The following is a 15995-nucleotide window of genomic DNA, read 5'->3' as shown; positions in this document are numbered from 1 at the left end:
ACTAATGATATCCCCTCATTCACCCTGAAGTATAGATTTAGAATTTAGAGATATTCTAATCCAGTTCACCAAGGCATGAAGAGTTCTCTGTTCCATCCACAGTTACTGCTTGGCTCCTGTGCTCACACACCGAGCAGTCCTGTTACCCAAGGTACTACTGTCCTTTGCATGGCAGAGCCAGGGCCAGGCCTAGGCCAGCCACCCTGATTCTAAGGCAGCTTCTGATCAATTATGTCATTTTCCTTTAGCATGTCTACAGAAGGAAATACTTAATCACTCTCTGCAACTGATCTGAAGCATCTTTCTATTAACCTTAACCCCTCCGCACCCTCAGAAAATACAGTGTGCCTTTTGTATTTTAATATTGATACCATGTAAATCTCTTTTAATTTGCAATAAAAATGGGAGCTCTTAAATACAGCTTTGCATTGATTTTTTTAGACCTACATAATTTCTTAGTTCTAATTGGAAATTATCTGAATTCTCAGTGAGCCAATTGTTTTTTCAGTTTATTCGTTTTCAGTGAACTTTGTCCATGAAGCTCTATTTCTAAATTTTTCTCCTGAGAAATAACTGAATTTTATTTTAATCGTTGCCGAGAAGTAACTGATAATATTGATATTTTGGCTTTAACACCCTTATTTAGTGTGGCATTGAGTGTTGCAATATTAATTTTTTACTAAGTACTTAAGTATGATTCTTTGGATTTTGTGGCTGAAATGATTGCATTTTGAAAGTTCACTTAGAACTTGCTTTCTTAGGAATCAGTCTCACACTGTTAGTTTTAGGTTCCAGAGGAGTCCTAGACCTCCTTTTATTGATAAATAGAAGCTCTAAAAAAGCTAATGGAAATCTAACGAAGCAGCTGAGGTCAAATGCTATTTCATTGCTGGCTTTTATTTTACTAACTCTAATTACTAATTATTTCCTGGGATTTTCTTTTTAAACATGGTTTGTGAAGGTAAGGCTTATTCATCATGAACACAAAACACTCCAAGAGCATATTTTGCTTGGGATATGTATTTATACAACAAATGTGATTGTTTCAGTTAATTCTGTTTCCTTTTATGGTTAGTGCTTTGAGTATCTTGAGGGTAAGAAAAGGGTAGCCTGAAACACCTTGTATTCATTTTCATAAGGTATGTGTGAGAATTGTATGTGGTAGTTCTATTTTTTAAAGATTCTTCTTAAAAAGAGTGTCTGTTGATGGGTGAATGGATTAAAAAAAAGGGTGTGTGTGTGTGTGTGTGTGTGTGTGTAGATACACACACATACACGTACAATGAATATTATTCAGCCATAAAAAAGGAAAGAAATCCTGCCATTTGTGATAACATGGATGAACCTGGAGGGCGTTATGCTTAGTGAAATAAGTCAGGGAAAGGCAAATACTGTATGCTCTTACTTCTATTGGAATCTAAAAAAACCCTGAACTCATAGATACAGAGCATAGATTGGTGATTGGCAGGGGCGGGGGGTGTGGGTGAAATGGGTGAAAGTGGTCAAAGGGTACAAACTTCAATTACAAGATGAATACGTTATGAGGATCTAGTATATAGCATGGTGACTGTAGTTAACAATGCTTTATTAGATACTTGAAAGTTGCCAACAGAGTAGCTCTTAAATGCTCTCACCACAGAGAGCAGAGTAGATCGTAAATGATTTAATCACAAAAGATAATTATGTGAGGTGATGGAAGTGTTAATGAACCTTATTGTGGTAATTATTTCTCAATATATAGAAATAGCAAATCATCACATTGTAGAACTTAAACTTATACAATATGTCAATTATATTTCAATAAAGCTGGGAAAAAAAGAACGCTGTATCATAGAGATAAGTATCAATTATTTAAATTTTGGAAGCAAAGGCATGTCAGTGATTATTTCATCCAGTCCCAGACCATAACTAAGTAAATAAGTTCATACATTAGAAGATTCTGTCAGCTTCAACTTGGGCTTGGTGGGTGAGAATGTACATAAGGCTGGAATCAATGTTCACAGACCAGCTGTCTTTTTATTTACCAATTGTAAAGCGTGGAAGTTGCTCCGGACCAAACTGCCCTGCTAGTTTTTAAGTAACTGGAGGCCAGAACTTTGTCTCATTTTTCTCTATAACACCCCTAACACCTGGTATAGTGTTGGATCATTTCTGAACTTGCAGAGCCTTTATCTGTGACCTTGGTCTGTGACCTTCAGTGCTCTTACCATTTCCAGTTTTGGTTTAGTCCTGTGTTTCATTTTGCTATTATTTCTTTACTTTAGCCACTTATGTCATCTAAAATAAGAAACAACAAGCTGTATTGCAGCTTTACCTGCATGTGTTAGAGGGAGAGATTAGTTACAAAGTTTGAATAACACCCTAACTTGGATTCTAGAATCCTAGCTCCCTGCTCACATTCAAATGAAGTGAAATGAAACAGTGAAATAATTCCCCACATACCTGTCTCTCCTGACATTCAGGTTGTATATCTCATAGTTCTAATTAAATATCATTGCTTTGTGCCTGTTTTCCCATTTCAGTACTGCTCAGATAAATAGAGCTGTATGAAAGCTATGTTTGCATTTATTAGAGTATTTTATTTTGAGCTCTGTTTGTTTCCAACCCTTTTGTGATTATGTAATTCATTTTGGAGCCATTTTTACTCCTTCATTATAGTAGCACTTTAGAGTGCATTCCAAACATTACCAAGTTCTGTTTTTAGGTGTTGAATGTCATTACTCTGATTCTAGAATGTATTTCTTGCTATTTTGAGTCTTAATTTGAATCTAATCACTTTTGACCTACATTACTAGAGTTTTGTGTCTAATCTGTTTATGGATTTCCATTTTATAATGACTACAAGTTACTGCTAATTAAAAATATAATGTAATATTCTCACTGTAAAAATACAGAATTTGTATTGCTTTCTTTCAGGTTTTTTTCCCTACCATTTTCTTTTTTATCCCTATTTTGAAAAGTTGTTTTTGAGTCTGAGTACTTCTGTAAAATTCCTGAACTCTACTTTAGGGCTTCACTTCTAATTGTGAAGGAGGATGTTAGTTAAATGTCTGGAAATGAACTGGTAACCTAAATACTTTTATTGTAAAAAATAATAATCTATGTGCTGAATACTCTGTGGAGTATTAAGAGGTAATATGCTAATAAATGACAGGAGGATTTTCTATACTATCTTCTAAAGAATTTATAAATGGAATTCTAAAGAATAAAATATAAGCAGGTTAAGAGGTTAAAGAGGAATATGGATAAGATTTTCTCTTTTTAAAATTTAGGAATAATGTAGCTTTTTGGTGGTTGTTTCTTTGCAGGAAATCTGGATGTTTCTTTTGCGGTGGGGGTCACTGTGAGGTTTTGTTTTAGTGCCAAAATGGGAGTGAAAACTTCATGGGAAGATTGGTAATTTAACATATGGGAAGTCACGTCATACTCAGATTTATGACTCTGGCAAATCTTGAGTTGCCAGTCTTCTGTCCAGGGTAGCGTTAAGCCTGTGCTGTAGGTTTTCATTGTCAGTGTGAAAAAGTCCAAGTAAAGTATCATTTGTGCTATGCCTTACTAGGGAGCTTTTTTAATCACCATATGTAATTCTTGGGGGGAAGGGAGGGGTAGACACAGTAGCTCACATACCTATAATCTAAAATCTTAATTACAGGAAGATTTAAAAGCAACGTAATGAGAAGGTTCGACTAGAGATGTATATCTAAGGGCCTCTTCTCACGCTAAAATCCCTTGATTCTGTGTTGTTTTTTATTTCCATTTTGCCTTACTTAGTTTTCCTTAAGAATTGGGCAACTTCAAGAAATCTAACTTTATTCCTGTATTTCTTAACCTGGTCAGAGGTGATGAGTAACAGAAAAGTATAGGAATTGGAAGTGACATTGGTAATTATTGGCTGGATCAGTGTAGATTTTATGTGTTCAAGGAAACTTTCATTGTTTTTTAAAAAGTGACTTTAAAGGCCTTACTATAACTTTATCTACCTGATGTTCAGGAATCTGTGGCAATGCACATCATCCTCGGGATTTCTTTTTATTTCAATATATCCCTTTGCTCTTAATTTAGGAGAATTTGTTTAAATATTTTCGTTGCAAAGTAATACAGTAAAATACACAGTTGTATATTATATTGTTGGGTGGATATTGCCGTGCTATGAAAAGATAGATTTTGAAATGGAAAATTAAAATAAAACATCTTAAAGGTTAGAATTTTCGTTCTGTATAATGAAATACATGAACTAGGTAATTGCACACATTTATTATCTATTGAAGAGCATTTATTATACTCTGTAGAATAATAAAGTTGTACTATATATGTATAACAAACATAGCATTCTGTTTTGTTTTGTTTTTTCAAAATGGTTTTAAGAAATCAAAACCCAAACATGAAATAGGTTTTCACCTTGGCCACCTATCTACTCACTGTCTTTATTTTGCTTATTTGTGTTTTTTTTTAAATGGACTAACAGATATGAGCACAGGCTATACCTTGATAATCATTTGGAATTAGCATCTTCTTTCCTCTTACAAAGAGTGGAATAAGCAATTGCAGTGATTAAAAATAAACATTTTGGTGCTGTTTGTTTATTTTTATGGCTTGATTATAAATAAGGGGCATCTATAGATTGAGTAATGGTTGCCATTCATGCCCTCCAAGGCTGCACATAGCTATTTTTTGGCTTTTGAAAGAAAGTGAAGTGTTTTCTCTGCATGAATCATAATCACAAAGTTAAAATCTGGAAGTACCTGAGGTATTGGTCTTTAAAAAACCCAACCCCACAGTGTTGCTAAAGCTTATGAGCTAAAGAATCTGTGTCATTTGTTGGAACACATTTATCTGAACTCTTAATCTTTGGAATATACCTTAGTCTTTATTTTTTTTTAATTAATTTATTTTATTTTTATTTATCTTTGGCTGTATTGGGTCTTAGTTGTACGCATGGGGTTTCTCTAGTTGAAGCGAATGGGGCCTTCTCTTCGTTGTGATGTGCAGGCTTCTCATTGTGGTGGCTTCTCTTGTTGGGGAGCACGGGCTCTAGGCGTGCGGGCTTCAGTAGTTGTGGCACTCGGGCTCAGTAGTTGTGGCTCACGGCCTCAGTAGTTGTGGCTCGCGGGCTCTAGAGCGTAAGCTCAGTAGTTGTGGCAAACGGGCTCAGTTGCTCTGCGGCATGTGGGATCTTCCCGGACCAGGGCTCGAACCCATGTCCCCTGCATTGGCAGGCAGATTCTTAACCACTGCGCCACCAGGGAAGCCCGTATACCTTAGTCTTAACCCCCTACCCTTAAGGCTCAGGTAAAAATGATCAACTTCTTGGAAAGTTGGTAACTCATCTTTGGGAATGATGAGGTCCCAGTCCCTATAACTCTATGTACTCTGGCTAATAATGGAGGAAGGTGGTCTAATAGGTAGAGTCTGACTCCTACTTTGCATTGAGGCTGGTCCTATAGATAGGGGCGTAACTGATACGAAGCAACCCTAACCGCACTCTGTTAAATCTGAAGGCAGTGCTTTCTCTTCTTTCTCTCTGACATGGGAATTCTCTTAGGGTAGAGATAATTAAAGAAAATGTATGTGGCTAAGGCTTATGTCACCCTTATCGCATAATACAACCATTATATCTCCTCTGCAACTCCTCAAATAAAAATAGGGGTACTGATCATAGATGTTAGAATTGCCAGTCATTTGGCTCTTGGAAGTCTTGTGTTTTAAAAAAAGTAATAGTTTCATTTTAAAATGTTTGACCTACAGATTCAGAATAACTGCTGATTTAAATATAAACCAATATAAGTAGCAAGGATAGAATTTTTCTAGCTTCCATAAAATTTAGTACTGGCAAAGACTAAAGAATTCTTCATCTATCTCAGAAATTTCATTTTACAGATACTGAGCCAGGGGTTTGAGAGAGTAACTTCTTTGTCCAGGATCACCCCTCTATATGGTAAGAGAGCCCAGATTCATGGCAGTACTCAGGCCTCTCACTCTCAGACCTACACTCTTTTTTTTTTTTTTTAACTCTTCTCAGTTACTTGTTTTTAGAGTGGAAAGAAGGCTGAACAACCGGCCTAATTCTGAGCAATGTATCTGAATGATTTTTGTTTGTTTACATTGAAAATAAAGTCAGCACTAATAGTGTAATATGGAACGATTAGTGTTATTGGGTGGTTGAGTAGGGCAGTGTCCTTACTCTTTCATATTGACTCTAGTTTCTGCCTGGAGGACCTTTCCCAGAGCTGGATAATCCCCTGAATCTAGTTTCCCAATTGACAACCGAGTTGGCATTTTTCTTTAACAAGGAGCTCTGAATTGGCTTTGTAGATCAGAGCCATTGATGTTTAGATCTGATTGGCTGTGGCCTTGAGCGGTCGTGGTGGCACGCCTGCTCCCTGTGATGTGGTTTATGCTGTGTTTTTTTTTTTTAATTTTTTTTATTCCATGGGATACTGTCAAGACCAGGTGGTGAGAGGCTGCCAGTCTGAAAGGCTGACTTTGATCCTCAGACACAGTAAAACTAGTAGAAAAAGAAAGGCTGTATTCTTGTTGAATGCCATGGCTGTGTGTAGCCAAGTGGTTGCTTGTGCCAATTCTCCTCTCCAGTGAGGTGTCCCTGGAAGCCGCTAGCCAGACCACACTCTCCCATTTGAGGTGACGCATTTGAGTTCAGAATTACCTTTTCCCTCCTGAGGAGGCAGATTTTCCTGAACAGCTGCAGACTTAAACCTTGGCTCACAAAGGCCAGGGTGGTAATAATTATTTTACTTTGAGCAAACAGAACAGCGCATTTGAGGATATCAATTATCCTGACAGCATAGCTATGATGTGGAGGCCTTTCTGTTAGGGAACTGCTTACAGGCTAAAAAAGTCACAAATCTTTTTTTTTTTTTTCTGTTCATTCTTCTCCCTTTTGCTCAAAAGACGCAATCCCTCCCTACCCCACTTTGGTAATGGAGAGAGAGAAAGAGAAATCTACATAGCTTTTTGTAAGTGGAACTATATTCATAAATAGCTTCTTGATTGAGAACAAATGCCTCATTAATCTTAAGTGCTTCAACCAGAGAGCACAAGTAAAGTCAGGAAGAATAATGACTGACATTATGGGGAGCATAGCATACTGCACTGCACACCAGGATGTGCATGCCCGGAGGTCACTGGGCTAAAAGGCACATCTCCTTAGCAATGAGGAAAGAGATCCCTAGGAAGCGTGGAGGGGGAAAAAAAAGTGCAATGCAGGCGTTTCTCACGAACGGCAAAAACTAGTCCAGTGGCAGGATGAAGAAGTCATGTACTTTGTTATTTGCTATCGAAGGTCATGCTGGGAAGAAAGAATAAACCAGCTGAGTTTTTATTTGAAAGCCAAATGTTGTACAGTTTTAACAAAGTAAGATGTATGTTCAGTTTCAAGTACTTTGCTTAGGATCCTGGAAATACTATTATGTAAATGCCGTGAAGTTCCATGTAGATTACCTCTGATCAGTCTTAAATTATAGAGGTGCTTCTCCTTGCTATCGAGCATATGCCTGGCTTGCTATCAGATAGGTGCTCTGCAAACCTCAAAGTAAATTTTATACTGCTGTAAGGAATGACATTAGAAAGATAAATGGTTGGGGGGATGTAATTTGAAACAGAGAGTATGATTTCCTCTTCTGTTATCGTCCTTTCATACATATGGCTGTATGATAGTATTTAAATTGTTAAAATGTAGTGAGAACATCTCCCCCCACCTCCCTGCCGCCGGCATGTCTACATCCTAAACCCTGGAACCTGTATGTTATGTTGCATGAAAAGGGAATTATGGTAGCAGATAGCATTAAGGTTGCTGATCAGCTGGCTTTACAAATAGGGATATTATTCTGTTTACCTGGGTGCATTCAGTGCAATCAGAAGGGTCCTTAAATGAGGAAGAGGGGGGCAGAAAAGGTCAGAGTAATGTGATGTGAGAAGTGCTTGGCCTGCTGTTGCTGGCTTTGAAGATGGAGGAGGAGGGCCTAGGACCAAGGCACGTGGGCTCCCCTAAAAGCTGCAGAGGGCAAAGAAATAGATTCTCCCTGAGAGCCTCCAGAAGAGAGTGACCTGCTGACACCTTGATTTTAGCCCAGTGAGACCCATTTTGGAATTCTGATCTACTGAACTTTACATACTTATGTTGTTTTAAGCCACTGTATTTGAGGTAATTTGTTGTTGCAGTAACAGAGAACTAAAGGGTGTACAGTAGAAAGACAGCCTTTTGAAAGGGTAATTAGTTTTCACTCTTAACCATTCGGCATTCCACTAGGTATGTTGTATTTTCAGTGCCATCTTTCATTTTCAGGCATCTCTTTCTCTGACTACCTTCTGTCTGTCTAGCCCACACCCTCTGGTTCTGGGACTCCAGCAATCCTTTCACCTCACTGTGATGTATGATTCAGTAATGCTCCCAACTTTTCAGTCTCTCCCTCCCCTCATGTCCTTACTTCTGTTTAAGCTGCTACATTTCCTTGCACATAGCTCCCTTGCCACTCTCTGACTTTGTTACTCTTCCTTGGTATAACTCAACCCTGGTAAATCCAACTATCTATCTACTCTGTACCTGCACCTCTGTAGCTGAGTATGGCTGTGGAGAAACACCCCATATGCAGATTGCTCTTGCTTTCAGTTTGTAACTGATGGTTGGTCCTCAACGGTGTGGGTAATTCATGTTGCATTCCCATCACTCATTCACTCTACTACTCTCCTGATTGACTGTTTCATATCTTCTTTCTCCTCAAGCTTCCCCATCTTCTCCATCCTCACCCTCACCTCATGAAGTGTCTTCATATTCATGGAGAAATGGGAAGACACCAGTAGAGATCTTAATGTTTCTACCTGCTTCATATCTATAATATCTCTTCTCCTAAGGCCATCCGCTCTCTTATACACAGGATCATAGTTACAGTAATTCATCCCTTTCTCGCCCACATCCCTTCTCCAGATGATTCTCATTATCATCCACATACTGTTATTTTTTCCATCTTCAAGTAAACCAAAAAACCCTCTCCTGATCTTTCTTCCCACTAGCTCCCACTCTATTTCTCCACGCCCCTATATATATAGTAAAATTCCTGAAAAGGCTTATCTTTATTCACTCTCTCCGACCCTTCTCCCCCACATCTCTCTTACATTTATTCCAGTCATAGGCTTTGCCCCACTTTTTCTTAGAAACTTCTGTTTATCACTGTCTCCTGTTTGAAGCAGTCCTCACTTGGCTTCCAGGATCCTGCACTCTCCTGCTTCTCCTCTCACTCCCCAGAGTTCAAAATGTGGGCCTCTTTTCTACACTAACCCATTTGGTAACCTCATCCCATCTCATAGCTTTAATGGTTGTAAACAGCATCTAGGCATTGATGACTTGGGCGTTTCTGGTCCAGCTCAGTCTCACCCTTGTGGCCAACTTTATGATAGCATCTCCTCTAGCATGTCCAATAGCTCAAATTCACCCTGTCCTGAACTGAATTCTAGATATTCTGCAGGCTTCCGTATTTCCAGGCCTTCCAGCTGCTGAGGCCAAGAACTTTAGAGTTAGATTTGATGCTTTCTTTTTCTCATACCTCATATCTGTCTGACAGTAGATCCTGTCTTGTCTACTTTTAAAATGAATCTAGTATCCTGTCCACTTCTTAGTCACCTCGGCTGACATAATCCAGACTAATCTGCTCATTACCTCTTTCCTGGATATGGTAGTAACCTGCTAACTTCTCTTCACCCTTGAACCTTTGTTGTCTGTCAACACAGCAATTGGGATGATCTGATTAAAATATAAATCAGGTTATATGTCCTTGGTGCATTCAAACCTTACAGTGGCTTCAGGCCATCGGCTTTTTTTTCATGGCTTATGAAACCTTACCAGATATTCTTTCTCTTACTTTCTGATAACCTTTCCTATTAGAAAAGGCCAGGATCTGCTGCCATCACCTTTCCCTAGAGAACTCCATGGCCCACTCTCAAGTGCTTAACATCCTTTACCTTAAGTAATCTACTGATTTAGTTTGTCTTCTCTCCTAGCCAGAGTGTGTCTTTGTCATTCATTGCTGTTGCCCAGTGCCTAGGACACAATATTGGTGATTCACCAATATCTGTTGAATGAATATATATTTTCACTTATAACACAAATTAGGTGTGAGCATCTAAATTAGGGAACTCACTTGCTGGTATAAAATTTATTGGACCCTGTGAAATTTCCATTCAGAGGATTACTGTAGGAAACTTGTCATTCAATTTCCTAATCACTCAGAATTCTTGTCAGCCCCATCCTAACATGAGATTCCATCCTCTCTTCAACCCTGATAACTGAGCCCCATCTCCAGAAATTGTTCTTCCGTGTTTTGTTGATCAGCACTTTGTAAGCTAGTTTTCCATTAATGTGATTAATTAGTCTTTGTTTTCCCAGCTCAGACAGCCCTATTTTATGGTTTTGCATTTCTGTAATGAACACGTCAGATAAATAAGGCTGTGGGGAGGTACTTCAATCTTGTAATTTTTCTATAGCACTGAAAATTGGCTTTAGTGTCATTTATGGATATGTCAGCTAAAATGAGAGCTCCTTACAAGGCAGCTTGAGAATGTTGGTATTGACATTTCTTTAATTGATGTTTTATAGAAGAGCCATTGGAACATGATTTCCCTCTAGGACAAATAACAAACAACTGTGATAGCCATATTCTAACAATGCCTTTCTCACCATTGTTGTTAATGTTGTGTCAGCACTTTGATTATAAACACTCTTTTTCAGTTTAATAACTGAGCTGTAAAGAAATCATTGTGTTGTAAATTGGTATACTAGCTGTTCATCTCAGCGGAGACTTTTAATGAAACCAAATTTTAAAAGTAACTTGGTATTATTAAAAGGGGATTTTGTGAATGATATTAGGTGAGGGAAAGGGACCTAAGTAGGAAAGGTACAATGTCCAGAATATCTCAATTTATACTTTTTCATTCAGCTTTTAGCTGCCCTGGGGGTGGGTTACACAATAGAATGGCTCTTTAGATGCTGTCCTTGGGAGCCAGGAATAACAGCTGCTCATAGAGTAGTCATTTTGTAACAGGCGTTTCAGCATTTTTTTGTTTTGCTTTAGGAAACATTAGTTGACTAGCAATATATCTAAATCTGTATAATAGTGAGTCATTTTACACTGGGTGTTATTGTTTCTAGAAGGGGCATGCTCATAAACATAAGATAAAAAAAGCCTGGCAATGAGTGTTCACTGTGGAATTTTATTTATTTGTTTTGTTCTGCAAGGCTGAACAATTTTGGTATCTCCTCAGGTTAGGTTGGAAAGAAGTTTCCATACGCTGAAAGACTAGTAGAAATCACAGACGCCCATTTAAAATTTTCATTTAAGTAAAAAAAATTTAGGAAAAAAAGATAAACCTCCATGATTACATTAATTTTAAATTACACATATTTGATGGAAAAAGGTTTTTTTTTGAATTTTATTTTATTTATTTTTTAATACAGCAGGTTCTAATTAGTCATCCATTTTATACATATTAGTGTATATATGTCAATCCCAATCTCCCAATTCATCCCCCCCGGCCACGCCACTTTCCCCCCTTGGTGTCCATACGTTTGTTCTCTATATCTGTGTCTCTGTTTCTGCCCTGCAAACTGGTTCATCTGTACCATTTTTCTAGGTTCTACATATATGTGTTAATATACGATATTTGTTTTTCTCTTTGTGTCATACAGAGACTGTCATACAGAGTGAAGTAAGTCAGAAAGAGAAAAACAAATATTGTATATTAACACATATATGTGGAACCTATAAAAATGGTACAGATGGAAGAAGGTTTAATTTCTTTGTGTGTCTGTGAGTTTTATTTTTTTAATGTAAGAGTAATAAGTATTGTTAGGAAGGTCTCCCATTCCCAACATTCTCAGATTCTCAAATCTCATTTTTCTTTACAGAAAACTACTCATACTGTTTAGTTAATCAGCCTTTCAGATCTTTTCTGTGCATAAACTAATGCTATATTTTGTTGTTCTTGGGAGACCCAAATGGTGTCACAGATTATTTAAACATGCCTTAGTGTTTTCACTTAATATTTCATTGTGTAATTCTTAGTAATTCAGTAATTTTTGGATTTACCATATCTTTTTCATCACTATTTTAAATTTCAAACCTGAATCTAATTTAAAAATTCAGACATTGCAAATAAAATAAGTAACTGACAATTCCAGTTCCTCCCAGAGGTAACTGTTTTCTCTATTATGAACAGAAATGAAATGATAGTCATTGTATATTCCTACTTCTGCATAGATGTAAATGTTTAGCTAAGATAGATTCTAAGAAGGTGAATTGCTTGTTGTAATTTATGTACATTTAAAATTTTGATTGATAATGCTGAATTCCTCTCCACAGCCATCATAACAACTCACATACCCCCAGACTATAGATATTCTGATTTAAAAATCTGAGGTTAACACTCATTATTTCATTTTCTTTATTCTTGAAATTATGTATCTTTCATGTATTTATTGGCAATGAAGAGTCTTTGAATCTTCTGCCTATTTTTCAAAAGTGTGGCTTTTTAAAATATTTTTTGGATAACAATCTTTGTTTTTTATTGTAAATTTTTAATCTTATTTTATATTAATTTATATAGTATTTTATCCTTTAGAATTAAAAAATTTTGATGTAGTCAAACTTTATTAATGTTGTGTACATGTCTTTTGTTTTCTAAATGTTATATTAAGAAGTCATATTTATCCTAAATTCATCAATATATTTGCCTAAAATTTCTTTGAGTACTTCTGTAGTTCTGCTTTGTTTTTGAGTTTAGGTCTGTAAATCAATTGGAATTTATTTTTATGAATCAGAAATACATACACACACATTCAATTGAATTCATTTTTGAATAGTTTGTGGTATTAACTTTTGGTTATTTATCCAGCTCTAACTTTCTGTTTTCTAATTTTCTCTTCAACCAAGAGTAGTCTGCCTTTTAACATATCACTAAGTTTTTAATTTCAGGTTATTTTGTTTTGGTTATAGAATTTTTATATTGTTTTTAAAAATCTGATCTGTTATTTATTTATAGTCTCTCACTTACATTCCTAATACCCATATTTAATTTTTAAACATGTTAAAATGCTTATTTTACATCTTCTGTCTGAGCTCAATGTGCATCTAATTCTATTGTCTTTTTTTTTTCCTGCTTATGTAACCATATTTTCTTGGATGTTTTTTGAGTTTTTATTGTGAGCTTATATTCCTTCGAACTTAATATTTGGGAATTTCTTGAGGGCTTTGTTATAGGTGGTTGCTGAAAATTACAATTTTCATTTTTATATTATCAAAATCCACCTTCCAATAATATCATCCTACTTCATGAGCAGTGTAGGAACCTTACAACGGTATAATTTGATTAACTTGCCTTCTGTTTGTGGTCTTATCTTACATTTTACTTCTGCATAGACTCCACTCCATAGTATTGTTATTTTTGTGTGAAACAATCAAGTTTTTAAATGAAACTTGTATAGTCTCTCTTTGTTTGTGTGTGCGTATTTGAAGATACTAAAGCTTTATTTTATATTTACCCGTTTTAGGTGCTCTTCATTCTTTCCTGCCACTTCATGGTTCAGGCTGGTGTCATTGTCCTTCATTCTGAAGATTTTTTTTAGTGGTTTTTATAATGTAGATTCATTCTCATAGATTTTTGTCTCTATGAGATTATTTTTATCTTATCTTCATTTTCAAAGGATATTTTCCTTGGAAATAGAATTTCAGGTTGCCAGCTTTTTTCTTTCAGTATTTTATGGATATTGTTCCATTGCCATTTTCCTCCAGTGTTTCTGGTTATGTCTTCTAGCCTGAGCTAGACTGGGTGGTTGATGCCACTGCTGGGAAGCTGGCTTGGGAAGAAGACATGAGCTCAGTGTTGCACGTGTATTTGAGATGCCTGTGGAGCTGTCAGTGAGACATCTCAGGAGACAGATGTTTGAGTCAGTGGCCTTTTGGGAATCAGGGTAGTAGATCCAATGCCTGGCAAACAGGTGTGGAGAGAGGAGTGAATAGGCCCTGCTACAGAAATTACAGTGTTTAAGGAGCATGAAAGAGATGCCTGTAAAGGAAGCTGAGTATCAACTAGAGATGGAAAAGGACGATGAGGAGAGTGGCGGGTCATGGAAACCACAGGGAGAAACTGTTTCAGGCACAGTTGACAACGTTGAATGCTGCTAAGAGGTCAGGCGAACCAAGGACTTGAAATATCCATTACATTTGGTGACATGGAGGTCGCTTGTGACCCTAGAAAGAACAAGTTTCATGTTGTGGCAGGCGGGAGTCTTCTCAACTCCACTTAACACCTTGAGTCTACAGATTCCACTTTAGAGGCTGTTTCCTTCTGTTATATTTGGCTCTGCAGCACGTGTACCTGTTCATGACCCTAATCAGGTGCATGGAAGCAGCTTCCATGCTGCTTTGCTATATTTCATTCTGCTAACTCGTCCCTTTAGGCTTCTTCTCACTACTAGTTTCATTAATCAGACATCTAATTCTCTCAGTGTCTGTGCTTCTCACGGTCCACAGCTCTCCTTTCCTGCATTCCCACTTCCGTATTAACATCTTTTTATGTTAGTTTCAATGAAAACATTTGACCTGTTTTGTTTTCATTTTCATCCTCTCTCTGTAGCAAGTGTGGTAAATTACTGAAAAAAATAAAATCAGTAACATTTTATGAAATTGTTATTGAATAATTTGGATATTATTGAATAATGTGAATTATTGGATTTCTCATTTTCAATATTTGGATTATGAAATTTTCCTTTCATTGTGTGTTTCATCAAAACCAGTTCTTTCAAGGGCCGCTGGAATATGGCATTGCAATAGAGAATGTTCTTCATCAAATTATCTTTTTGAGCTGGGTTTATCATGGATTCAAATGGATATACACAGGGCAGCTTTTGCTACTCTGAACCTTTAATAATCACCAGGGAAATTTCAAATAGATGTGCAGAGACTTTCCAGACAAGTAAAACCATTGAACATTTCTAGTCTTTTTGCCTTTTTTGCTGCCTGTTAAGAGTTCTACAGCTATGTTGATCCTCCTCAGTGGTTTTGGTGTTGTTCTCAGAAAAAGAAAAGCTGTGGAGTATGACACCCCATTATTAATAGTAGGTAAGTTAGAGGGATTCCCTGTAAAGCTGAGCAAAGCTGTCAAAATCAGTTAAGGGAGATCACCTTAAAGAACAGATAAAGAAATTTTATATAGACAGCTTGGAAGAAAAAAAAAGCCCCACAAAATAACCTGTAACTATTGAAAAGAAACCCCAGACTATTAGTGCAGTAAATTGGGAGGACAAGCTTGAGGTTGAAAATAAAAAATTTACTTAGGTATTGAATTAAAAATTCTAGGTCAACAAAAGGCATTGCATTACTTTCTGGCCCTGTTTTCTCGTGGACTTTTTCATAAAATTGTAATGAGAAATGATAAGGTATGTTTGTAGTAAAGGGAGTCATCTTGGAATGAAAAGTCTGTGCCAATCTAAGACACATAGAAGTGCCCAAAATGTAAACTTATGTGGGGAAGATAAAGGAAAACATTTTATGGCTCTGTTTTCTGGGGCTGGAAAGCCTGGGTTTATCAGAACAATTTTTCCAACACTATTTGCCCATAGAAAGACCCAAGAGATAGTTTTTTGAAGAGTGTCTTTTAAAAAGAGCTTCCTTCTTATCCACATATCAGAATGAAGCCTGCCAATACCGTTTTTTAGCCATCCTGTATACGGGAGTGGATTCCCAGAACTCAAGGGAACCGAGTTGTATGTGTATTCCTCTGTTCTAGAGTTTTGGTACCTATCTCTCCACCTACCAGTTTCTCTGTGTCACAGCTTTCCCCCAGCGATGGCAATTGAACATGATACTAGGATAATGATGGTTTCCCCTAGGAGATACATACACTGAGAACACTTTTGGGTGTCCCCTCACTTTCCTACCTCTCTTTTCCTCTCCCTTCTTGAACTGTTTAGAGATAGTCCTTCATGAAGT

At 37.0% G+C, this 15995-nt stretch overlaps 1 protein-coding gene across 4 annotated transcripts in view; it reads left to right on the top strand.

The window, feature by feature from the left end:
- The window catches only part of KDM4C (lysine demethylase 4C), a 400106-nt gene that overhangs the window by 247061 nt on the left and 137050 nt on the right, over positions 1-15995 (top strand). The gene's annotated exons all lie outside the window — the stretch shown is intronic.

This window comes from Tursiops truncatus, chromosome 6, assembly GCF_011762595.2.
Source record: "Tursiops truncatus isolate mTurTru1 chromosome 6, mTurTru1.mat.Y, whole genome shotgun sequence".
NCBI classification, from domain to species: Eukaryota; Metazoa; Chordata; class Mammalia; order Artiodactyla; family Delphinidae; genus Tursiops; species Tursiops truncatus.
Note: the sequence above shows the minus strand (reverse complement) of the source record. Positions and strands in the feature narration are given on the sequence as shown.